The following is a 26,494-nucleotide window of genomic DNA, read 5'->3' on the forward strand; positions in this document are numbered from 1 at the left end:
GGGAACAGTAAACTGTACCCGAGACACAGCTGTGTGTTATGTCCAGTCTGAATGACGAGAACAGTAAACTGTACACGAGACACAACTGTGTATTATGTCCAGTCTGAATGACGGGAACAGTAAACTGTACACGAGACACAACTATGTATTATGTCCAGTCTGAATGACGAGAACAGTAAACTGTACACGAGACACAACTGTGTATTATGTCCAGTCTGAATGACGAGAACAGTAAACTGTACACGAGACACAACTGTGTATTATGTCCAGTCTGAATGACGAGAACAGTAAACTGTACACGAGACACAACTATGTATTATATCCAGTCTGAATGACGAGAACAGTAAACTGTACACGAGACACAGCTATGTATTATGTCCAGTCTGAATGACGAGAACAGTAAACTGTACACGAGACACAGCTATGTATTATGTCCAGTCTGAATGACGAGAACAGTAAACTGTACACGAGACACAGCTGTGTATTATGTCCAGTCTGAATGACGAGAACAGTAAACTGTACACGAGACACAACTGTGTATTATGTCCAGTCTGAATGACGAGAACAGTAAACTGTACACGAGACACAACTGTGTATTATGTCTGAATGACGAGAACAGTAAACTGTACACGAGACACAACTATGTATTATGTCTTGTCTGAATGACGAGAACAGTAAACTGTACACGAGACACAACTGTGTATTATGTCCAGTCTGAATGACGAGAACAGTAAACTGTACACGAGACACAACTGTGTATTATGTCCAGTCTGAATGACGAGAACAGTAAACTGTACACGAGACACAGCTGTGTATTATGTCCAGTCTGAATGACGAGAACAGTAAACTGTACACGAGACACAACTATGTATCATGTCCAGTCTGAATGACGAGAACAGAAAACTGTACACGAGACACAACTGTGTATTATGTCCAGTCTGAATGACGGGAACAGTAAACTGTACACGAGACACAACTATGTATTATGTCCAGTCTGAATGACGAGAACAGTAAACTGTACACGAGACACAGCTGTGTATTATGTCTGAATGACGAGAACAGTAAACTGTACACGAGACACAACTATGTATTATGTCCAGTCTGAATGACGAGAACAGTAAACTGTACACGAGACACAACTATGTATTATGTCCAGTCTGAATGACGAGAACAGTAAACTGTACACGAGACACAACTGTGTATTATGTCCAGTCTGAATGACGAGAACAGTAAACTGTACACGAGACACAGCTGTGTATTATGTCTGAATGACGAGAACAGTAAACTGTACACGAGACACAACTGTGTATTATGTCCAGTCTGAATGACGAGAACAGTAAACTGTACACGAGACACAACTATGTATCATGTCCAGTCTGAATGACGAGAACAGAAAACTGTACACGAGACACAACTGTGTATTATGTCCAGTCTGAATGACGGGAACAGTAAACTGTACACGAGACACAACTATGTATTATGTCCAGTCTGAATGACGGGAACAGTAAACTGTACACGAGACACAACTGTGTATCATGTCCAGTCTGAATGACGAGAACGGTAAACTGTACACGAGACACAACTGTGTATTATGTCCAGTCTGAATGACGAGAACAGTAAACTGTACACGAGACACAACTGTGTATTATGTCCAGTCTGAATGACGAGAACAGTAAACTGTACACGAGACACAGCTATGTATTATGTCCAGTCTGAATGACGAGAACAGTAAACTGTACACGAGACACAACTATGTATTATGTCCAGTCTGAATGACGAGAACAGTAAACTGTACACGAGACACAACTGTGTATTATGTCCAGTCTGAATGACGGGAACAGTAAACTGTACCCGAGACACAGCTGTGTATTATGTCCAGTCTGAATGACGAGAACAGTAAACTGTACACGAGACACAACTGTGTATTATGTCCAGTCTGAATGACGGGAACAGTAAACTGTACACGAGACACAACTATGTATTATGTCCAGTCTGAATGACGAGAACAGTAAACTGTACACGAGACACAACTGTGTATTATGTCCAGTCTGAATGACGAGAACAGTAAACTGTACACGAGACACAACTATGTATTATGTCCAGTCTGAATGACGAGAACAGTAAACTGTACACGAGACACAACTGTGTATTATGTCCAGTCTGAATGACGAGAACAGTAAACTGTACACGAGACACAACTGTGTATTATGTCCAGTCTGAATGACGAGAACGGTAAACTGTACACGAGACACAACTGTGTATTATGTCCAGTCTGAATGACGGGAACAGTAAACTGTACACGAGACACAACTGTGTATTATGTCTGCATGACGGGAACAGTTACTGTACACGAGACACAACTATGTATTATGTCCAGTCTGAACGACGAGAACAGTAAACTGTACACGAGACACAACTATGTTAATGTCCAGTCTGAATGACGAGAACAGTAAACTGTACACGAGACACAACTGTGAATTATGTCCAGTCTGAATGACGAGAACAGTTAACTGTACACGAGACACAGCTGTGTATTATGTCTGAATGACGAGAACAGTAAACTGTACACGAGACACAACTGTGAATTATGTCCAGTCTGAATGACGAGAACAGTAAACTGTACACGAGACACAGCTGTGTATTATGTCTGAATGACGAGAACAGTAAACTGTACACGAGACACAACTGTGAATTATGTCCAGTCTGAATGACGAGAACAGTAAACTGTACACGAGACACAGCTGTGTATTATGTCTGAATGACGAGAACAGTAAACTGTACACGAGACACAACTGTGTATTATGTCCAGTCTGAATGACGAGAACAGTTAACTGTACACAAGACACAACTGTGAATTATGTCCAGTCTGAATGACGAGAACAGTAAACTGTACACGAGACACAACTGTGTATTATGTCCAGTCTGAATGACGAGAACAGTAAACTGTACACGAGACACAACTATGTATTATGTCCAGTCTGAATGACGAGAACAGTAAACTGTTGTAATACATTGTTGTGTCTTGTGTACAGTTTACTGTTCTCGTCATTCAGACTGGACATAATACACAGCTGTGTCTCGTGTACAGTTTACTGTTCACGTCATTCAGACTGGACATAATACATAGTTGTGTCTCGTGTACAGTTTACTGTGTATTATGTCCAGTCTGAATGACGAGAACAGATTCACAGCCCTGGGTTACCTAGTGAAGTTTATCACCATTCTATTAGACCCGTGAGGATCCGGGGTAGAATAGGCCTACAGCAACCCATGCTTGCCGTAAAAGGCGACTATGCTTGTCGTAAGAGGGACTAACGGGATCGAGTGGTCAGGCTTGCTGATTGGGTTCATGCATGGTATTATATCTCAATTGCGTGGATCTATGCTCATGATGTCAATCACTGGAGTGTCTGGTCTAGACTTGATTATTTATAGACCTCCGTCATATAGCAGGAATATTGCTGAGTGCGGCGTTAAAGAACAAACAAACAAACAAACAAACCACTCTATTAAGATCATACCCTGGACGCCTTTAGCCCGATTTGTGTGGCCATCCAATCAAATGTCTGTACTGAGGGAAATACTGGGCTCAGTTAAAGATTAGTTGAACGGAGATAATGACGTCACTTCCGAATGGCTTCAGGGTATTGATCAAAACACGAGTGGCCATTCATTTCTGGGTCATGTGATATTGCTGGAATATTGATAAAAGCCGCGTAAAAACACCCTCACTGACCACCCGGGCTTCTGCAGTCGACGGGTGCAGTAGTCACGTGATCTATTCATCCCCAGCACCCAGGGACTGATCCTGAACACTGTTTAAGGGTCCAGTACACTGCACACCGCTGGCCATGGCCTGACTCCCCTGGGGTTTGAACGAAGTGTGTGATCACTGCTGAAAGTGACGCGCAGCATTAAGACAATAGGGCCAGCCGCCACGCTTTATGAATATAGGTCATACATCGTGAGTGTGTACAGCGTTCCGTCGCCTTGCACGAGATGGAAGAGCCCGCTTGTGATCACGTGATACCACACAAAAGAAGTTGAGGACCACATTTTATCAACACAAAAACTGAAATACTTGAAAAAGGGGGAGGGGGAGGGGGGGGAGGGGGGGGGGGGGGGGGGGGGGGGGGGGGGGACGGGTGGCCCAGTCGTCTAGGGCGCCGCGATTCGCAGTGCAGTGTTGCGTCCCTTGGACACGCCAGAAACCTATGTTTGTGGGTTCGAATCCCGGTTCGCCCCGACTATGTTTCTAGGTTTGTCAGCACCATACCCGTGCTCGTGGGTTTCACCGAAGTGGTAAACGTCTGAGACCTGCATCACTTCGGGCTTTCCTCCCACATTAAGCTGACACGCCGTGATATAACTGGAATACTGTTAAAAGCGGCGTTAAACCCAACTCACTCACTCACTCATATTATCATAGTTAAAGAGTTTCCACTCGGGTGGTCCTTAACTTATTTCAAGTAGCTTATATATTCTTACTTAACGTAAGTAATCAGCAACAAGCGTATTTTTCATCAGCAGCAGATGTTTATGTCGGGAGGAAGACGGAGTTGATAATGTAGAAAAATGTACACTTCCAAAAAATTAAGCGAATTGCGAATTGAATAAGGTGAAACATGTGAGATAAAAATCTCTTTGTATAAAGCTTCAGGCCCATATTGCACAAATCATTAACTTTTAAAACATGTTTATTTTTCAGTTATGTCTTTGAGGACGAGTACTTATCAAAGTCAAATGAAATTGGCACATGTCGTGTCACTCTTCAAAACAGGCGCTCCAACTCTTGTCCAACATTTATACAGCCATCTTGTGATTAGCTGTATCGGAAAATTGTTCAAACCAGTTGTGTTCAAGCGGAATCATTTTCAGGAGACTTCCCTATTTTACAAATACCAGTCAGATTTCCACGCCGAAGAGTTGAGCGTCCTTGTAGTTGAAATATATCACCAACTGTATGGTATTCTGTGAAATTTCAAAAGCGTGTGAGCGTCCGCCCGGAATAGGGAATGTCCTGGGTTCGATGCCGTTCTGCGTGATACCAAAACACGTTAAAAGGTGGTACTTATTGTTACCCTAAAGTTACCCTAGGGGCTAAAACAAGGACAGACACGCACATATACATTCACACAAACATATACTCACATATATTCACACATACACACACGCACGCACACACGCGCGAGCGCGTGTGATACAGTGTAGCATAGTGCGTTCTTATGTAGACGTGACCTGTGATGGGAGGTCCTTAGCGGAAGGGAGAACTTGTATCTGATTTTAATGAGATTGAGGTAATCTAGGCATGTGATTAATCCTGTTTTGTTTATTTAAAGCATTGATTGTTTCTTGTTTAGCAAGTTTATCTCTGCAGCCGTTTAAATATGCAGCTACTCGACGACTCGTCTCGCATCAAAACACGGGGCTGTGTACTCGCGGGCAGATGACCACAGAGTACGCTGATCACTGTGTCGGATTAACGAGACTGATTAATGAGTGATTTCACCAATTCGTTGCAAATTAGGTGTGTCGGAGTCGGAGTGCGAGACTGTCGGATTAAAGGGGTCTTAATGGCACTGATTTAATCGGTTCCCATCATCCGTGTCGAATAAAGCCGATCGTCGGATTAACGGATTTACGATTATCGGATTAACGAGACCTGAATGTAATTTAAAATGTTTGGTATAAACGAGGAATTACTAGAATGGCTGATTAGGCAATAGCTCGCGAACAGTCTTTGTAAATGACACATTGTCTGATATGTACGTGTGAGAAAGGCTGGTGTACCACAAGGGTCGGTACTAGGTGCTGTCCTGTTACTTGTGTATATCAATGCTACAACTGAGTGAGTATGGTTTTACGCCGCTTTTAGCGATATTCCAGCAATATCACGGCGGGGGATACCAGAAATTGTACCCATGTCGGGAATCGAACCCGGGTCTTCGGCGTGACGAGCGAACGCTTTAACCACTAGGCTACCCGACCGCCCGGCATTTCATCGAATAAAATTGAATATAAAGAAGCAGCTATAAACATCAATGTAAAATAGTAACGGGTGGGTTCAAGAATGGCTTATTCTTTATAATCCCAGCCAAACAAAATCAATACTGTTCTTCATGAAAGAGCCGCATTGAATGTTACAAAACACAAACACCACGGTGTTATATTGTCGGCAACAGGCAAGGGGTCACGGCATATTGACTAAATCATTAAATATACAACAAATATAATTGATGAGAAGGCCTGGGATTATTCCCTGTCGTAAAGTGTTCAACAAGATTAATGTAATGTTGATTGGCTACAGTTTGAATATGCGCGTGAAGGGCCGTTGATTGAGCCAAAGAGTGACCAATTAGAGAAAAAAACTTCTACTTGAAGGGGCAAGAATTGTAACTGATATACTAAACTACTTCTGTTATAAAGTGAGTGAGTGAGTTGGGTTTAACGCCGCTTTTAACAGTATTCCAGTTATATCGCGGCGTGTCAGCTTAATGTGGGAGGAAAGCCCGAAGTGATGCAGGACTCAGACGTTTACCACTTCGGTGAAACCCACTCTGTTATAAAGATAAGTGTTGACACTTCATGCGTGCCGTCATCGCAGCGTGGGAGAAAACGTTAATTGTGTTTATTTTATGAAATACGCAAACAATATGCCACCGTCATGCTTAGTTATAGTACCTCGCTCTGTCGGGGCAAACGACCACAGAACTGCTCATGAATTATCCATGCCTGTATTACGTATATTGATTCCTGAATCGTCGTTTATACCATACTCTGTGAAATTGACGAAATACACTACCCATTCAACACAGGAGTATTGAAAACTGTCATTGATTTAAATCAAATCTGAGAATGGCTAACTTTACAGTACCACTATATCTTTCATACTGTGTCAAAAGCATTAACATAATACATACAAACGAACAAAAAAAATACAATTGATTCGTTTACCAAAAAGAAGAAGATTTGAACGAAAATCCAAAATTGATGCACGCAATGGGCGAGTGAAAGATACAGTGGGCAAGTGAATGAGACATTGGGCGAGTAAATGAGGCAGTGGGCGAGTGAATGAGGCAGTGGTCTAGTGAATGAGACTTTGAGTGAGTGAATGAGGCAGTGAGCGAGTGAATGAGAAAATGAGCGAGTGAATGAGACAGTGAGCGAGTGAATGAGGTAGAGAGCGAGTGAATGAGACAGTGAGCGAGTGAATGAGGCAGTGATTGAGTGGATGAGGCAGTGGGCGAGTGAATGAGGCAGTAGACGAATGACTGACTGAGACACCGAGTGAGTGAATGAGGCAGTGAGCGAATGGCTGGGGGAGTGGGCGAGTAAAATGGGGAGTTGGTGAGTTGATGGGACAGGGCGAGTATAGGCAGTGGATAAGTAAATGGCGCCGTGGATGAGCGAGTCAATGGGAGAGTGAATGAGGGAATAGCCGAGTAAAGCCGAGCTCGCGGATAATCGGGGTGTTGGCAAGTTACTGACGCTGTGGGGAGTAACTGACGCTGTGGGGAGTAACTGACGCTGTGAGGAGTAACTGACACTGTGGGGAGTAACTGACACTGTGGGGAGTAATTGACGCGGTGGAGAGTAACCAATGCTGTGGGGAGTAACTGACGCTGTGGAGAGTAACTGACACTGTGGGGAGTAACTGACACTGTGGGGAGTAAATGACACTGTGGGGAGTAAATGACAGTGTGGGGAGTAATTGACACTGTGGGGAGTAACTGACAGTGTGGGGAGTAATTGACACTGTGGGGAGTAACTGACACTGTGGTGAGTAACTGACACTGTGGTGAGTAACTGACGCTGTAGGGAGTAACTGACACTGCGGAGAGTAACTGACACTGTGAGGAGTAACTGACACTGAGGGGGGTAACTGACGCTGTGGGGAGTAACTGACACTGTGGGGAGTAACTGACGCTGTGGGGAGTAACTGACACTGTGGGGAGTAACTGACGCTATGGGGAGTAACTGACGCGGTGGGGAGTAACTGACGCGGTGGGGAGTAACTGACGTTCTGGGGAGAAACTGACGCTGTGGGGAGTAACTGACGATGTGGGGAGTAACTGACGCTGTGAGGAGTAACTGACACTGTGGGGAGTAACTGACACTGTGGGGAGTAATTGACGCGGTGGAGAGTAACCAATGCTGTGGGGAGTAACTGACGCTGTGGAGAGTAACTGACACTGTGGGGAGTAACTGACAGTGTGGGGAGTAATTGACACGGTGGGGAGTAACTGACAGTGGGGGGAGTAATTGACACTGTGGGGAGTAACTGACACTGTGGGGAGTAACTGACACTGTGGGGAGTAAATGACACTGTGGGGAGTAACTGACAGTGTGGGGAGTAATTGACACTGTGGGGAGTAACTGACAGTGTGGGGAGTAATTGACACTGTGGGGAGTAACTGACACTGTGGTGAGTAACTGACACTGTGGTGAGTAACTGACGCTGTAGGGAGTAACTGACACTGCGGAGAGTAACTGACACTGTGAGGAGTAACTGACACTGAGGGGGGTAACTGACGCTGTGGGGAGTAACTGACACTGTGGGGAGTAACTGACGCTGTGGGGAGTAACTGACGCTATGGGGAGTAACTGACGCGGTGGGGAGTAACTGACGCGGTGGGGAGTAACTGACGTTGTGGGGAGAAACTGACGCTGTGGGGAGTAACTGACGCTGTGGGGAGTAACTGACGCTGTGAGGAGTAACTGACACTGTGGGGAGTAACTGACACTGTGGGGAGTAATTGACGCGGTGGAGAGTAACCAATGCTGTGGGGAGTAACTGACGCTGTGGAGCGTAACTGACACTGTGGGGAGTAACTGACAGTGTGGGGAGTAATTGACACGGTGGGGAGTAACTGACAGTGGGGGGAGTAATTGACACTGTGGGGAGTAACTGACACTGTGGGGAGTAACTGACACTGTGGGGAGTAACTGACGCTGTGGGGAGTAACTGACACTGTGGGGAGTAACTGACGCGGTGGGGAGTAACTGACGCGGTGGGGAGTAACTGACGTTGTGGGGAGAAACTGACGCTGTGGGGAGTAACTGACGCTGTGGGGAGTAACTGACACTGTGGGGAGTAACTGACACTGTGGGGAGTAACTGACGCTGTGGGGAGTAACTGACGATGTGGGGAGTAACTGACACTGTGGTGAGTAACTGACACTGTGGTGAGTAACTGACGCTGTAGGGAGTAACTGACACTGCGGAGAGTAACTGACACTGTGAGGAGTAAATGATACTGTGGGGAGTAACTGACACTGTGGGGAGTAACTGACACTGTGGGGAGTAACTGAAGCTGTTGGGAGTAACTGACACTGTGGGGAGTAACTGACGCTATGGGGAGTAACTGACGCGGTGGGGTGTAACTGACGCGGTGGGGAGTAACTGACGTTGTGGGGAGAAACTGACGCTGTGGGGAGTAACTGACGATGTGGGGAGTAACTGACGCTGTGAGGAGTAACTGACACTGTGGGGAGTAACTGACACTGTGGGGAGTAATTGACGCGGTGGAGAGTAACCAATGCTGTGGGGAGTAACTGACGCTGTGGAGAGTAACTGACACTGTGGGGAGTAACTGACAGTGTGGGGAGTAATTGACACGGTGGGGAGTAATTGACACTGTGGGGAGTAACTGACACTGTGGGGAGTAACTGACACTGTGGGGAGTAACTGACGCGGTGGGGAGTAACTGACGCTGTGGGGAGTAACTGACGTTGTGGGGAGAAACTGACGCTGTGGGGAGTAACTGACGCTGTGAGGAGTAACTGACGCTGTGGGGAGTAACTGACACTGTGGGGAGTAACTGACACTGTGGGGAGTAACTGACGCTGTGGGGAGTAACTGACACTGTGGAGAGTAACTGACACTGTGGGGAGTAACTGACACTGTGGGGAGTAACTGACACTGTGGGGAGTAACTGACGCTGTGGGGAGTAACTGACACTGTGTGGAGTAACTGACACTGTGACGAGTAACTTACACTGTGGGGAGTAACTGACGCTGTAGGGAGTAACTGACACTGTGGGGAGTAATTGACGCTGTGGGGAGTAACCTATGCTGTGGGGAGTAACTGACGCTGTGGAGAGTAATTGACGCTGTGGGGAGTAACTGACACTGTGAGGAGTAACTGACGCTGTGGGGAGTAACTGACGCGGTGAGGAGAAATTGAGACAGCCTGAGAGCGAATGAGGCAGTGGAGAGGTGTATAAGACAGTGGACGAGTGAGTCAGTGAGTGAACCAATGAATGGAGTAGAAGGATGTTTCAGTGAGAGACGGACGGACAAATTATTGTAACTTTACTCTCGGGGCGGTGGGGTAGTTTAGTGGTGAAAGTGTTTTCTCGTCACGCCAAAGACTCCGGGTTCGGTCGACACATATGGGTTCATTGTGTGAAACCCATTTCTGGTGTCCCCTATTGTGATATTGCTGGGATATTGCTAGAGGAGTAAAGCCATCCTCGCTCACTGAAGGAGTAAATCGACGAGTGAGTGAAAGAGTGACAGGGAAAAGGAACGACAGATGAGGTGCATGTGGACGAATGAGTGAATCAATGAGCCAGGGAGAGACAGAATGGATAATTAACGAGAGGACGAGTGCAACAGTGCAGATAGTAAGAGATTAAATGAGCGAGAGAAGAAATTAGTCATGGATTTCCATTTTTCAGTTTTTGTCATCGTTTCAGTCGTTGATTTTACGAGCAGTATAATATTGATGTTTCCTCGTCATGTTGAAACAAACAACATAAAACACAAATAATTACATCGATCCATCAACTGCCAAGTATCTACAGCTTCAAAACCTGAACAACGTTCACAAAGAGGACGCTATCGTCGTAGAGTATCGACATGTCAGGAAACGTATAAACCACGTGGTGTATTGGAATTTTGAATCTTTATTACTCCCATAAGCTCACCCATTAAACTGTAACATTGATGCATCGACGATGTAAATCAAACGACGGCGAATTTTTCGAAAAATCAGGAATCGATTTTTGAAAATTGTGTGCAATTAAAAGATAATCATGCATACCAGAGATGCACTGAATGCATAAAACAACAGCACGAGAACCAGTGCCCGTTTTTGTTGCTTATTAAAAAGAGCTATAAACAGCAAACAATTTACTTGGTTGGGATGTTCCTGCATATTAGATTGCATTCTTACCAATCGATTTAATGGAATCAAATATTTACGACCCGATCGCAAAGACTACCGCAAAAAAAGTATTACCTCGGAGAACGCCGTGAGGAGGTGGTCTTCAAAGATTGGTCACGCTTAATATCTTTTTTCCCATCCATGCATACTTTATTGTGGGGGCCCTGGAACGTGTTTCCGCCACGAATACAGCAAATGGCACACCTTACAACTGTTCGATGGCCTCTTGGGACTTCTTGTACTAAATCCGCGAGCTGTACCCGCTGATCTGAAATCGTGAGTATTGTTTTACACCGCAATGTTCCAGCAATATCAAGGCAGGCGAGACCAGAATTAGAATGCGTACATTGTATGTGGAGTTAGAATTAGATTCATAATGTACTTGAAGTTGTGTGAATTCAAGATTACCTTTACAAGCTTTCACGACACGTGAAGATCTGGTGTAGAATAGGTCTTCATCAACCCATGCTTGTCGTAACGGGATCGGGTGGTCAGGCTCGCTGACTTGGTTGATACACGTCATCGTATTGCAATTGCGTGGATAGATGCTCATGGTGTCAATCACTTGATTTTCTGGTCCAAACTCGATTATTTACAGACCGCCGTCATACAGCTGGAATATTGCAAACAAACAATGTCTCCAAGAGTTAGAATGTTTTACGCCGCTTTCAGCAATATTCCAGCGCTTAACAACAAACAAACACGACTGAGGGTTCATACTGATAAGGGAGTGTCCATTACATTCCTCAGCCGCTTCACGAGACCACTCGCCAGTCTGCAGAACTGTACATACCAGCGTCTGTTAAGCAGCTCATGCCAACATGCCAACATACCAACATGTCAACATGCCAACATACCAACATACCAACATGCCAACATGCCAACATACCTAAATGTCAACATGCCAACATACCAACATGCCAACATGCCAACATACCAACATGCCAACATGCCAACATACCTAAATGCCAACATGCCAACATACCAACATACCAACATGCCAACATGCCAACATACCAACATGCCAACATGCCAACATGCCAACATACCAACATGCCAACATACCTAAATGTCAACATGCCAACATACCAACATGCCAACATGCCAACATACCAACATGCCAACATGCCAACATACCTAAATGCCAACATGCCAACATACCAACATACCAACATGCCAACATACCAACATGCCAACATGCCAACATACCAACATACCAACATGCCAACATGCCAACACTACTGCCTAAAAGTTCATTCCCCTAAAACGCGTTGAGAACGCCTGTAACACGCACGTGACACGGGTTCTCAACGGGTTGCATACCCGCGTGTGCAGCGCGTGTGCAACCCATTGAACACGCGTGGGTCACTCGTTGCACACACGTGTGCCATGCATGTAACAGGACCAGGTTCCAGTTGAAGTTGACAAATGTATCAAATAAATAGTGAGATAAATCAAAACAGTGAGATGTGAATCTTGAGTTAATGAGCTGCCATTTACCTGTGTTCACCAGACCATAAACACAAGGTCAGCCCGTCTTAATTAGTGTTCGGTTGCTGGACTGTTATGGCATGAACCATTCCACGAGGGTTCAGTCTAGCCATTGTGGCTAGCCGACAGTAGAACAGTAGTGAATTTAGAAGCGTGTTTATTGCTAGGGAAACCCCCGAGTTGACAGGATTGTCGCGGGTTGGTAAATGTTCGCCATTCATGAAGTCATTATTTGTGGGTTCCGGACATATTCGTTTTAAGTTTTGCCCACGTGAGTCAATCCAGGTGACTCCAAATATAACGTTTTTCGTTCGCCAAATTTATGCTTTAGATAGTACAATAATGATAGAACAGTCACCACTACTTATGTCTTATTATTTCACGTAGGAATATGTCCGATTTTCCCACACCCCACTTTCTGTTTGGTATTTTGCAAGAATTATTAAGAGAAAGTTTTGCGTGGGACTCTAACATTTATCACTAATTCTGAGAGGATATTGGAAATGAATATGAACAGCCATGTTGTCTCACTGTTGAATTTTAGATCTTCACAATCACCGCGTGTGACCATGTAGACAGATTCTCGTTAGGGTTTGTGATTTTTACATCTGCCCAATGACCATGGTGAGTATAGCTGGGGACGGTTTACTATTAGAGGAAATTGGTTGTGAGTACTTATACCGTGTGGATAGGATATCTTTAGGATTTTAATCCTTTCTTTCTCTGTGGGTAATCCTTTCACGTTGATGGAAGGAAGTCACTGAACCAGGTCATTACAATGGTTGTGCGCAAGGCTCGGGATCCCGAAAAGATCACTGGAGGTGTTGATGGAGGCTGGACATGCAGCATACAGCATTTCCAGTGTAGGCTGGCACCTCGTCTTTGTTTCACTCGGTATTTAAGACCTTGATATACAAGGCTACGGCCACCACGCCATTCACAGGTGCATTTGTCTATGTATAATGAAGTTGTTTGGCGTTCCCAGTATTTATATACAGGTACTATCTCACTGATTACTTGTTAACTGGTCACTGCAAGTGCCTTAATTATTGAATTTTCAGTGAACTGAGTTTATTCACATGTTAGCTTTCAAAGGTTGTGATGGATACTTGTAAAATCCTCAGTTGCGTTAACTCACTAACTACTGTGAGCGTTTTGGCATGACTTCTGTGCTTGTATAAACACAGTAACTGCTAAAAGCGGCGTGAAACTATGCTTACTCACTCACTGTTAATCCTCTGCAGTGTGCTGGCAAATTAGGTATAAACCTGTGACGATCAAACTTAGTTAGAATCCTTGTATATCTGTGACAAACTGGTGACATTTTAGTAAACTTGCCAAGTGATAATGAATTTTAATATTCATATTGTTATAGTTTATGAAATTGTAACTAAACTTCAATAAAATTGTGCTACACTCTATCGAAAAATGTATTGTCTATTGTAAGTTTAAAAGTCACGTCACATCAGCATTTTTTCAGTTATATTGCGGCGAAATAATTGCCAGCGTTTTGGACTACATGTAACATGGCTGCTTTTATATTTCTTATACAGGTGCTTGACTGCCTCAGAAGTTCATCATCAATGAGAATTTTTATTGTGTAAACAAAATAGTCAAGTTTGCAACAATAGATGAATAAGTTGATAAATTTTGACCGCAGTTTCCGATTAACAACTCAAGACATAGAGACAGGGAGTCGATATATAACAAAAGTTATGGTCCTGTTAAGGCGATTGATAGGTAGAAGGTTGGAGTAAATGACCCTATATGTAGGGTCAATACCTTTTGACATGTTTAAACTCACTTTAAGGCACATGACAATTCAAAACCGGCCGCCCTGATTATGTTCTTATTTTTTACAGCAACCATGCTCGTGGATTTCAGAGATGGATATGATTTTTTACCTTAAAGTTATTACAATAAGCGAAAATGTCTTCAAAGTCCACAGTTTGTTTAGTACAAAAATATGTGTGTTAAAAATCTATCAACGTTTTCTTTTGTTGAACAAAATATTTGAACTGTATTGTTGTAAATAATCCATGTACCTTAAACATATTTATGTATGACCTTCATATGCCACGGTCTGTGGCCAGAAAAGCAAATAAAGTTATGTCCTCTGTCCTCTATTAGCCCCGCTGACGCTGTCATAATGTTCAAGATCAGTCTGGCACACCAAGCGTGAATAAGCGTATTGCATGTGTTGATAAACCACACTGACGCATATACATTTTGTAGATATGAAACATTCTAGTTAATTGTGGATACACTGGGCACACATGAATTGGCGCCTTGATATACAACAAGAAAGAATCTTGTTTATTTCCAGGCCATCCTGATCATTGTTTACTCCTAACACATGCATGGTTGGAGGCAGGATCAGGGGCGCCGCCCAGCATCTATCAGACAACAAACAGGGTTGTCCGTTTCGCTTTGAACCACCATCCCCACCCTGTCGGTAGGGGTTACGCAATCGTTGCGCACATAACTGTGTCCAGTCTACCACGGGGTTTTGATGCGGTGTCAGTGTCGAATGGTTCTGTGATTGTTGTGCAAATATTCGTTGTATATCGTATACTTTTGCTACGAACTATCTCTATTTGGTAAAAGAAAACAGATATTACCTACAGTAAGTCAGCCTACAGTCAGTGCTACATTTCTTATATCGGCTAAATGGTCCTGTCTGTGTGTACCGGATGTAACATCCGAAGACTAATAAAGTCAATTTTACGACAGTACAGACTATGGAGCCGAAAGATAATTATGACCAGAATGCATCTTCTGTGTATAATTATTTAACACACACATTTATGTACAGTTTGACAGATTATAATAATATGAATATCAAAATGCCCAATTTTCACAAAAATGTCACCAGTGGGAAGTTGTCACAGAAGAACTAGGATGCTAACCATGGAATGCATGAACTGGTTGAGTGACTTCTTTCCATCAGAATTACACACAGAGAAAGAAAGGGCTAAATCCTGAAGGTATCCTGGATACACGGTATGAAGGACTCACTACCAATTTCCTCTATTAATAAAATGTTACCATTGACATCACAAAGCACAAATACTCAGCAGGATCATTTGGCCAATTATAAAAAAACACAACTCCTAATGTGAAACCCCCAGTGAATGTTTAGATAACAAATCCTAACTGCAGTCAGACAACCTCACTCTGGCAAGGGTGGGTTCGAATCCCGGACGGGACTCAACCCCCAAAAAGTACGAGAATCTGTACTTTAATAAGAAAGTGTTATCCCAAACATTTGTTGCAGTCAGACAGCTTGACAGTCTATATTCATTTCAAATTTCCTCCAGTAAATAGTGAGTAATGTCAGAATAACACCCTCTGAAAAGATACCTCTAGTCCCCCACTAAACCTCCTCTTATTAACTTTTACCAAAAACAAACAGAAAGTGGGGTATTGGGAAATGTATTGATTGATGTATTGAATATCAAGAGAACTATTTTTTCGTAACGGTACTTCACTAAATACCCTTATGGACCTATTATAAGAAATACATCTTTTTGTAGACCTTTTAATTTCAACGGTTATATGCTACTGACGTTTAAATGTATCTAATTTTACCGTTAAAAAAGGTGTTGAAATATGTTAATGTGTCAAACGTATTTAAATTAATCTTCACACGCAGCGCTTGTTGCATTAACAGGCATATATTATCATCATTATCTATTCTATGCAACGGCCATCTTACAGAGAGAGAAGAGAGAGAGAGAATATTGTTTATTAAAGTGTCACATGTTATATACACTTCGTAATAAGATATATACAAAACAGTAAAATATAACATCCGGCCAAATATGACCTACGAGACACTATAAAACATATCAATCATAAAACTATTCAGTTGAAACAGAATAAAAAATACATACCTCGTGATGCAGGCGCGGAGCACGGCCGTGGGCGGTTTCAGTGAGGAGCGCACCAGTATGCCAGGATACAGGGCAACTGACTTCGAAAGTCCTAAGTTAAACAGTGCGCTCCCCCTTAACTCCCCCCACCGCGTTGCGCCGCCCCCGCTCCCCGAGTGCGTGCGTGCGTGCGTGCGTGCACACACACACACACCACGTCATACATACATACATACATACATACATACATACATACATACATAACATACATACATACATACATACATACATACATACATACATACATACATACATACATACATACATACATACATACATAACATACATACATACATACATACATAACATACATACATACATACATAACATACATACATACATACATACATACATACATACATACATACATACATAACATACATACATACATACATACATACATAACATACATACATACATACATACATACATACATACATACATACATACATACATACATACATACATACATACATACATACATACATAACATACATACATACATACATACATACATACATACTTACACACAACCCCGCGCTCACGTCTACAGGTCTCTTCCTGTGGTACGGTAATTAGTAGAACCCTCTCCCTCAAGTGTATCCTCCATGATATAACCTACTCTCATTAATTAAATGCTGCCCTTTCCCAGCGTCACGGCTATGGTGCTGAGACAAAGAGACCCAACCATCATGAAGTAATTAGGGTCCAATAAAAAAAATGCTCTGCCAGCCTCATAAACATGATCACTGAAAGTCGTACTACAGGTGAATAATGTCAAATGACAAAAAGGCATTTGAATAGCAATAACATTTAACAGGATCATGTATTCTCTTAACACCATCGCAAAACATCATGTAGAAGCCACAACAGTACTCATATTTTCCAACAAAATCACATCTAAAATGAGACACCAGCAAGTACATATAATAAAATGTGTATTAACCTTTTTCGTCAGGAAAAAACAACAATATCTCCTTGTTACCACCTCGAAGTTCAGCTAAACACGGGTCCTGCTTTGGTCGAAAGTTAGTTCCCCCTCTAATGAGTGTGTCACGCGTTGCACACGGGTATCACACGCGTGGCGGACGGGTTCCACACAAGTGACCAACGGGGTGCACACGGGTTGCGTAACGCGTTGCCCATGCGTGTAAGGGGTATGAACTTCAAGGCAGTAGTAGTAGTGTACGTTATCCACGCCTTCCTGGGAGAAGGGGTGATGTGGTAGCCTGGTGGTTAAAGCGCTCGCTAGTCTCGCCGAAGCCCGGGTTCGATTCCCCATTATGTACAATGTGTGATGCCCATTTCTGGCGCTCTCCGTCGTGGTAATACTGGAAGATTGCAAAAGCAATAAACCGAACTCACTCATTCTTGCTAGGTCATTTGGTGATTTAAATGGCGTTTGGATGGAACTTGGAAGTGTGACCGTCAGAACAAATACAGCTACACATTGAAGCTACCCAGTTGATGTCTTCACTTCAAGGGCTGCATTAGCTTGTGGGGGAACCTATCAGCACTCACTTCCTGAAATTCCATATCATATGCCAGAAAATGTGTTGAAATGTCAGGAAATATCTCCAAAATCAATCTTATCCAATCCCCAGGAAGGAGTTTATCAAAGCAGTGAGATCATTAGCCACCAAAGATCAAAGACGTTAAAGCTCTTCTCTAAATAGTCATCTCTTCTAGAACTACGTCCGCATCGCACCTTAGAGCGTATGAGAGGAAAGGCCGGTTTAAGACAAGGTTGCTATTTAGATGACCATTGCTTCAGCAAAGAAGTGCCATTAGCCGAAACGGCTGAGTCTCCCAAGATAAACATATTTCTAATTAGGTTGGAGATAAATCTGCCATCACGTCTTGAGGTAGGATGGTATTAAATGCCCTTCAAAGAGCACAGGAGGGCACAATTATAATCCTTATTAGGTAACGCTGACGAAGAGATTGACTGGGCGTTTTCATGCCGGGATCGGGTATAGAGTTAGGTTTCTGAGTGTAACGGGATCTATTGGTGTACTGTTACCTGATTCAGAGACGGGTGTGGAATGTTGGGACCAGTATTGAGTTAGTTTTCTGAGTGTAACGGGATCTATTGGTGTACTGTTACCTGATTCAGAGACGGGTGTGGAATGTTGGGACCAGTATTGAGTTAGTTTTCTGAGTGTAACGGGATCTATTGGTGTACTGTTACCTGATTCAGAGACGGGTGTGGAATGTTGGGACCAGTATTGAGTTAGTTTTCTGAGTGTAACGGGATCTATTGGTGTACTGTTACCTGATTCAGAGACGGGTGTGGAATGTTGGGACCAGTATTGAGTTAGTTTTCTGAGTGTAACGGGATCTATTGGTGTACTGTTACCTGATTCAGAGACGGGTGTGGAATGTTGGGACCAGTATTGAGTTAGTTTTCTGAGTGTAACGGGATCTATTGGTGTACTGTTACCTGATTCAGAGACGGGTGTGGAATGTTGGGACCAGTATTGAGTTAGTTTTCTGAGTGTAACGGGATCTATTGGTGTACTGTTACCTGATTCAGAGACGGGTGTGGAATGTTGGGACCAGTATTGAGTTAGTTTTCTGAGTGTAACGGGATCTATTGGTGTACTGTTACCTGATTCAGAGACGGGTGTGGAATGTTGGGACCAGTATTGAGTTAGTTTTCTGAGTGTAACGGGATCTATTGGTGTACTGTTACCTGATTCAGAGACGGGTGTGGAATGTTGGGACCAGTATTGAGTTAGTTTTCTGAGTGTAACGGGATCTATTGGTGTACTGTTACCTGATTCAGAGACGGGTGTGGAATGTTGGGACCAGTATTGAGTTAGTTTTCTGAGTGTAACGGGATCTATTGGTGTACTGTTACCTGATTCAGAGACGGGTGTGGAATGTTGGGACCAGTATTGAGTTAGTTTTCTGAGTGTAACGGGATCTATTGGTGTACTGTTACCTGATTCAGAGACGGGTGTGGAATGTTGGGACCAGTATTGAGTTAGTTTTCTGAGTGTAACGGGATCTATTGGTGTACTGTTACCTGATTCAGAGACGGGTGTGGAATGTTGGGACCAGTATTGAGTTAGTTTTCTGAGTGTAACGGGATCTATTGGTGTACTGTTACCTGATTCAGAGACGGGTGTGGAATGTTGGGACCAGTATTGAGTTAGTTTTCTGAGTGTAACGGGATCTATTGGTGTACTGTTACCTGATTCAGAGACGGGTGTGGAATGTTGGGACCAGTATTGAGTTAGTTTTCTGAGTGTAACGGGATCTATTGGTGTACTGTTACCTGATTCAGAGACGGGTGTGGAATGTTGGGACCAGTATTGAGTTAGTTTTCTGAGTGTAACGGGATCTATTGGTGTACTGTTACCTGATTCAGAGACGGGTGTGGAATGTTGGGACCTGTGGTTGATGCTGTGGAGGTCTCTCGCCGGAGGAGGGGGCACGGGTGGCCCAGTCGTCTATGATTGTGGGTTCGAATCCCGGTTCGCCCTGATTTTGTTTCTAGGTTTGTCAGCACCATAGCCGTGCGCGTGGGTTTCACCGAAGTTGTAAACGTCTGAGACATGCATCACTTCGGGCTTTCCTCCCACATTAAGCTGACACGCCGCAATATAACTGGAATACTGTTAAAAGCGGCGTTAAACCCAACTCACTCACTCACTCGTCGGAGGAACATACATGTACCTTTCAGCCCTTACCCTAGATACACGTAGGGTGGCTGTATTGGGGTGGGGTGGGGTGGGGTGGCTCGACAAGCGAGGGACAGGGCCGGGGAGGGGCTATTTTGGGGGGGGGGCGGACAGTATAAGGAACGAGTAGGGTCAACTGAGGTGGGAGTCGATCTATTCGAAAAATATGGCAGGGGGGGGGGGGGGGGGGGGGATGAGGTGGGGTGGGACGGAATCAGTAAATATTCGGCACTTGGGGTGGCTGGATTTGAGTGACACCTTCTCTGGGCGCCGTTTCGCTGTGTCTGTCGAAAGTCTATGTTAAAGTATGGGAGTCACGACCACCTCAGCAGCACGAAAGGATGGATGGGCGTCAACTAGCACGAGACATAGAGCGTCAACTAGCACGAGACATGGAGCGTCAGCTAGCACGAGACATAGGGCGTCAACTAGCACGAGACATAGGGCGTCAACTAGCACGAGACATAGGGCGTCAACTAGCACGAGACATGGAGCGTCAGCTAGCACGAGACATGGGGGTAGGATGGTTTGGCGTCAACTAGCACGGGACATGAGGATGACACGCACGAGTCATGACAAACCAGTGATTGATATCGTGAGTAACGACCTTCGCCGTCGTGGTAAGAGGCAACGCAACTAACCAAGACACCGCGCATGACTACCTGATTCGTTAAGTTACCCCTTACAGCCTGCATAGGTTTCGGTACATCTACTCTAACCCGGAATTGCAACGTAACGATAACCTTCACCTTAATGAAAATAACAACGCAGGATTAGCGACATGTGGCCCCGTCGTCTAAGGCGCTGCTATTTGCCGTGCAGAGTTGCGCCCCTTAAGCGTATCAGAATTCCACGACAGAGGGTTCGAATCCCATATTCTCTCGTGTTTCTAATTTTCTAAGCACCACCCTTGGTACGTTTAACCCACATCAAACGCTCTCTTCTTGTAGGTATGACTGATCCTAACGTCTGGCAGAGTTATATGCGCAGGTGTGACTGCAATTTGTTTAAAACGGCATTTAAACCTCACTCACTCACTCACTCACTCACTAAAGTTTATTTCTTATATTTTTTATAACATTCATTATCTCGACGTAATGTAGTATCGACTTTCACGGAGAAAGCATGCATATGAAACCAATTGCTGTCAGACTAATTACAAGAAACAGACCCATGTTGCCGACGTACGTACGTTGCTATGCCAATATAGCCTATCTAATTATCGGTTTTAATGACCAGCCATCAAAGAGACCGACACAGAATAGTTTTTTTTATCAAACAAATCTAATTGACGGATGGAAATTGTATTCTGGTAATGTGGCAAACATGTTAGAGTCTCTCTGATAGATAATCACTATTCACGCATTTGTTGAAAATATATTGTCTTAATAGAACCATACTCAATCAGGCATACATATGTTTGTTATTAAATCCCGTCTTAACCAAGTCACCTCAAGCGTAATGCAAACTGGGAAATGAAAAGTTTGGATTTAAAACAGGTAATTTAAAAACGGAAAATGATCAAGAAGAGCGATTACCTTACAACGCATCAACAATGATTCATCAACCTTTCCTGGAGTAAAAAAATATGTCATTTCTTTTCCTTCTGGCGTAAGATCAAACACAAATAGAAGTATCTCCAGTGAATCAATTTTTACTACATAATATGAATTTCGATAACGTGTTCATTAAAGTTCATCAGATATTACGTATGAATCATAAAGAAATATTCAATACGTCGCTAATTGTTTTTTTTATATATTTCAATCCAATACTCCCGAGGCACTTGCTCGGTGAACGATCGACTTCGTTAATCAGTAGATGAGATGCTCCCCCATTGATGCAGCCTCCGGTGTGGAAGGGGTCGATCACGAGCTGTAATTATTACTATCAACGTTGTATTTAATTATACATAATTAACGAGGAGCTGACACAGCATTGAGACTGTGGCCGTAAGCTCTATTTATCCCGACCTGGTATTGAACAATTATTGGTTTTGCAACGAAGCCCAAGCTGCGATAAAAAGATCAAAGCGTTGCGTTTATAAAGATTTTGAGTATAACGATCGGTTTTATAACTGTTGTTTTATTCACTCCGCTGAGTGTTATGTAATAGAATCCATTTTACGAATTTGTGATGTTTTTTTCTCTCTTTACAATAATGATTGTAATCTGAAACACAAATACCCAATCAATCATCATTAACAATAGGTTTATGTGGCATACTATGCAAACTAATAAAAACAATATCCTTACGTGAAAACTGATCACCGTACAGAGAATAAATAGTTGCTGTCGATTTCATGTGGGTAAGATGCAGAATGGCTTGTAAGATGAGAAATTATAGAGCGCGGATTTAAACCATGTTAATTTTAATGATCGTTCATTTAGACCGCACACATCGCCCGTGTATAACTTTTATAACTAGCTTGTGGTAAGAGGCTCGCTGACTTGGTTTGATGCATGTCATCGTATCCAAATTGCGTGGATCGATGCTCATGATGTCAGTCACTGGATTGTCTGGTCCAGACTTGATTATATAAAGAGCGCCGTCTTACAGCTGAAATATTGCTGAGTGCGGCGTTAAACAAAAAACAAACAATGTCATGTCTCCAAGAGTGAGTATGTTTTACGCCGCTTTCAGCAATATTCCAGCGTAAACAACAAAGAAACACGATAAGGGTTCATATTGATAAGGGAGTGTCCATTACATTACTCAGCCGCTTCACGAGACCACTCGCCAGTCTGCAGAACTGTGTCCTTCCGATACCAGCGTCTGTTAAGCAGCTCATGCCAACATGCCAACATGCCAACATGCCAACATACCAACATGCCAACATGCCAACATACCAACATGCCAACATACCAACATGCCAACATGCCAACATGCCAACATGCCAACATACCAACATGCCAACATACCAACATGCCAACATGCCAACATACCAACATGCCAACATGCCAACATGCCAACATACCAACATGCCAACATACCAACATGCCAACATACCAACATGCCAACATGCCAACATACCAACATGCCAACATGCCAACATACCAACATGTCAATATGCATACGTTATCCATGTCTTCCTGGGAGAAGGGGCGATGTGGTAGTCTAGTGGTTAAAGCGAAGGCCCGGGTTCAATTCCCCATTGTGATCAATGTGTGAAGCCCATTTCTGGCGTCGTCCGCCGTGGTAGTACTAGAATATTGCCGAGTGAGGCGTTAAACAACAAACAAGGAAAAAACAAACAAACAAACAAGAGGAGAGTATAAAAAAACGTTCTCCAAACTACAAAGTCGACTTAGTTATCAAAATGTTTCAATTTTTAAAAAATTAATTAAGTCGTGAAATGTCACCATTTTGAGGACGTGTTCTCGCAGTTGACTGTGAGCCAGGAAGTCAGTTGCCATTCTGAACTGGCATTTTGTGCAAGTGACGCAAATCTAGTCAGTCTGCCACATTTTAGCGAAATTATAATATCAACATTACACTGTTCACGAACACTCGTATTCTTCCACGAACGTGATATGTTCCCGACGCCATTCGACGCCGCCGCCCAGCAAGACATACGCTGCCAGGAAATGATCAATGTAAGCCAACGTTTGATCAGCATGAAATATTTGATAATTCATAACGTCGCCTGAAGGCCAGCTTTTAGATGATAACCGTATTAAATATTACATGACGGTTTGCTTGATAAATCAAGTCCTACAAGCAGGTATATGTATTTATGAGAAACATCTATTAATGGGATCCAGGCGCCGATGTGATGTTGATCATTAGCGCTATTGCATGTAGGTAATCTTATTACTGATATAAGCAATATGAGCGATCGATAACACACTCCTTTAGCCAAATTGACCAGAAAGACTCATTTCCGAGTGACCGGCTGTAGGAACAGTGCAGATACAACTGGTCAGTAGACTGGGTTATATCGACGGCTAAGCTGACATTTTACAATTGCTGTATTTATGAGATGTATTGCTGAATACGCGTTGTTTGTTGTTTAACGCCGCACTCAGCAGAATTCCAGCTATATGATGGCGGTATGAAAATAGTTGGGTCTGGACCAGACAATCCAGTGATTAACATCATGAGCACCGATCCACGCATCAGGATACGATGACATGCATCAACCAAATCGGTGAGTCAGACCACCCAATCCCGTTAGTCACCTCTTACGACAAGCATAGTCGCCTTTTACGGCAAGCATAGTCGCCTTTTACGGCAAGCATGGGTAGCTGAAGACCTATTCTACCACGGACCTTCACGGGTCTGCTGAATAAGAGACAGTCCTTTTGGGGTGGGGGTGGGGGGGGGGGGGGGGGGGGGGTGGGGTGGGGGGGGTGGGGGGGGGTGGGGGGGGGACGTTTAACACTTTCTTGGTTATTTAATTTCTAAAGACCTGGAATATATACCTGAGACAAAAAACTGTCGCAACATTCTCCAATAAATACAAATTATGGATGATACAGCTTGGTATGATGATACTGTAGTCATATTTGAGGATGAGAGTTGACCGCGTTGACAGCGTGTTATACCCTGCGCTGGTCAGTAATCCATCGTCATGGTAATATAAACATTCCAGGTAATCACGGTCCTGCTCCGGAGGTCCAAGCACGAGACGTTGATTAATACGTCGAAGACGCAGTCAACGTCCATTCTTCACCATCCTCCACCAGAGGCAAGCTAATCTGTTAGGGTTCACCATTCCTACCCTGCCGTGTGTCCAAATGTCTTTAACACAATCTGCCCTTGTGCTGTAAAGACAGAATAACGTTGAACCCTTCGGCGTTAATTTCATCTGTCTCGATCCATAGCGGCATAATTTCTATAATAGATAATACAGTATCTTGTCGCGAAATATGACCCCATAATTGAGTCCCCCAGCTATTATTTCATTAGCCGTTTCGGCTCTCGATTCAAATAGCGTAATGAGCGACGACCGTGTATATCGGAATAACCCTTAGATGAGACTGGCTTGGAGATCGATACGTGTTCGATAGTTTTTATGTACATTTCGTAGATCCTAAATCATTTTGTTAGCATGGTAATAGCGTGGTGATTGACATATACGCATTCAAAGTGTGCTTTTAGGCATAATGTCTTTCGATTACGGATATATAACCTCTCACAACATGCCTCTACACGTTAGTTTTGAAAGCAGCTTGTCATATTATTGAAAGTTTCAAATGAAACACACATTTTAAGGAACCTTATTCAATTTCAACTGCAGGCGCAATGATGCCATTAGCGTTACAGTACGTTTTTTTACAAGATTGACAGCCCGTCCAAGTCCATCGCTTGTCAGTCTCTGAAACAAGTGTTGTTGATAGCACGCGTACCGTGTCTATAGCATTCCAAAGGAAGCCAATCCCGGCATGCAACTCTCTCAGGAGACTTCCGGGTTTAACTCCAATGACCATCATTATACTTGAAAACGGAATGACAGCGGTTGTGGATTTCAACACGTGTGCTTTTTCGCCGTTGTCAATTGCACGTTGTGCTGTGGACATGAGATGGTGGTTGCAGCCACGGATATAAGTCACAGCATAGCGGGTGTTTGCAGACTCCCTGTGAGTATTGATCTGTGAGAGGCTACAAGCCTATACAATGTAGTCAGTCTTCAGTGCTATGGTTAAGTCTATAAGGTAGCGATTTCACTGAACGTTAACACCAGGGGTGGTCAATTTCACTCCCTATGTACCCACTAGAGAACACGCATTGAGATCTACCGTCACTCGGGAAGATAACAATTTCAGATTTGAATCCATTTTTTTGAGAATTTCTGTCAGCAGGAAATATGTCCATCATTACTATAATTGTTATTTTGGAAACTATGATCCAAAATGTACATTTCGTATTTTCAACTCTTTACATACGTGCGTGTATACTTTACCTATACAGTGTCGTCTACGTCTGTTCCTTGTTTTCATACAATGACCCTCTTGAAATGAGCTCTGAACCGTCTATGTTTGCTGTAAGCCAATGAACCCGTCATTCAGTATTGCTTATGTGCGTGTTTTACAATCGATTGTTATGATAGAATGCTCTCAGTGAAATGGACAACACCACGGAAATATCCATCTCTGTGTATGGCAACGTCACTGGTTGTCAGGAATGTGGTATGACGAAGGTGCTGTATTGGCGTGATATAGACGCGCAGTCGGGTACGTGGCGTCAGGCTTGGCACGAACTTTATAT

The 26,494-nt window shown here is 43.5% G+C and overlaps 1 protein-coding gene across 2 annotated transcripts in view; it reads left to right on the top strand.

Annotated features, from left to right (window-relative positions):
- The window catches only part of LOC124113561 (potassium voltage-gated channel subfamily H member 7-like), a 295,515-nt gene that overhangs the window by 9,919 nt on the left and 259,102 nt on the right, over nucleotides 1-26,494 (top strand). Inside the window, exon 1 of one of the 2 annotated variants that reach the window (XM_048395342.1) lies at nucleotides 25,677-25,866. The exons of the other annotated variant lie outside the window; for it this stretch is intronic. The gene's annotated coding sequence lies outside the window, so the exon portion shown is untranslated. Of the gene's footprint in view, nucleotides 1-25,676; nucleotides 25,867-26,494 lie in introns of those variants that run through there. 2 annotated transcript variants of the gene reach the window in all.

Source organism: Haliotis rufescens, unplaced genomic scaffold (assembly GCF_023055435.1).
Source record: "Haliotis rufescens isolate VD_foot unplaced genomic scaffold, xgHalRufe1.0.p SCAF_14, whole genome shotgun sequence".
In the NCBI taxonomy this organism is placed as follows: Eukaryota; Metazoa; Mollusca; class Gastropoda; order Lepetellida; family Haliotidae; genus Haliotis; species Haliotis rufescens.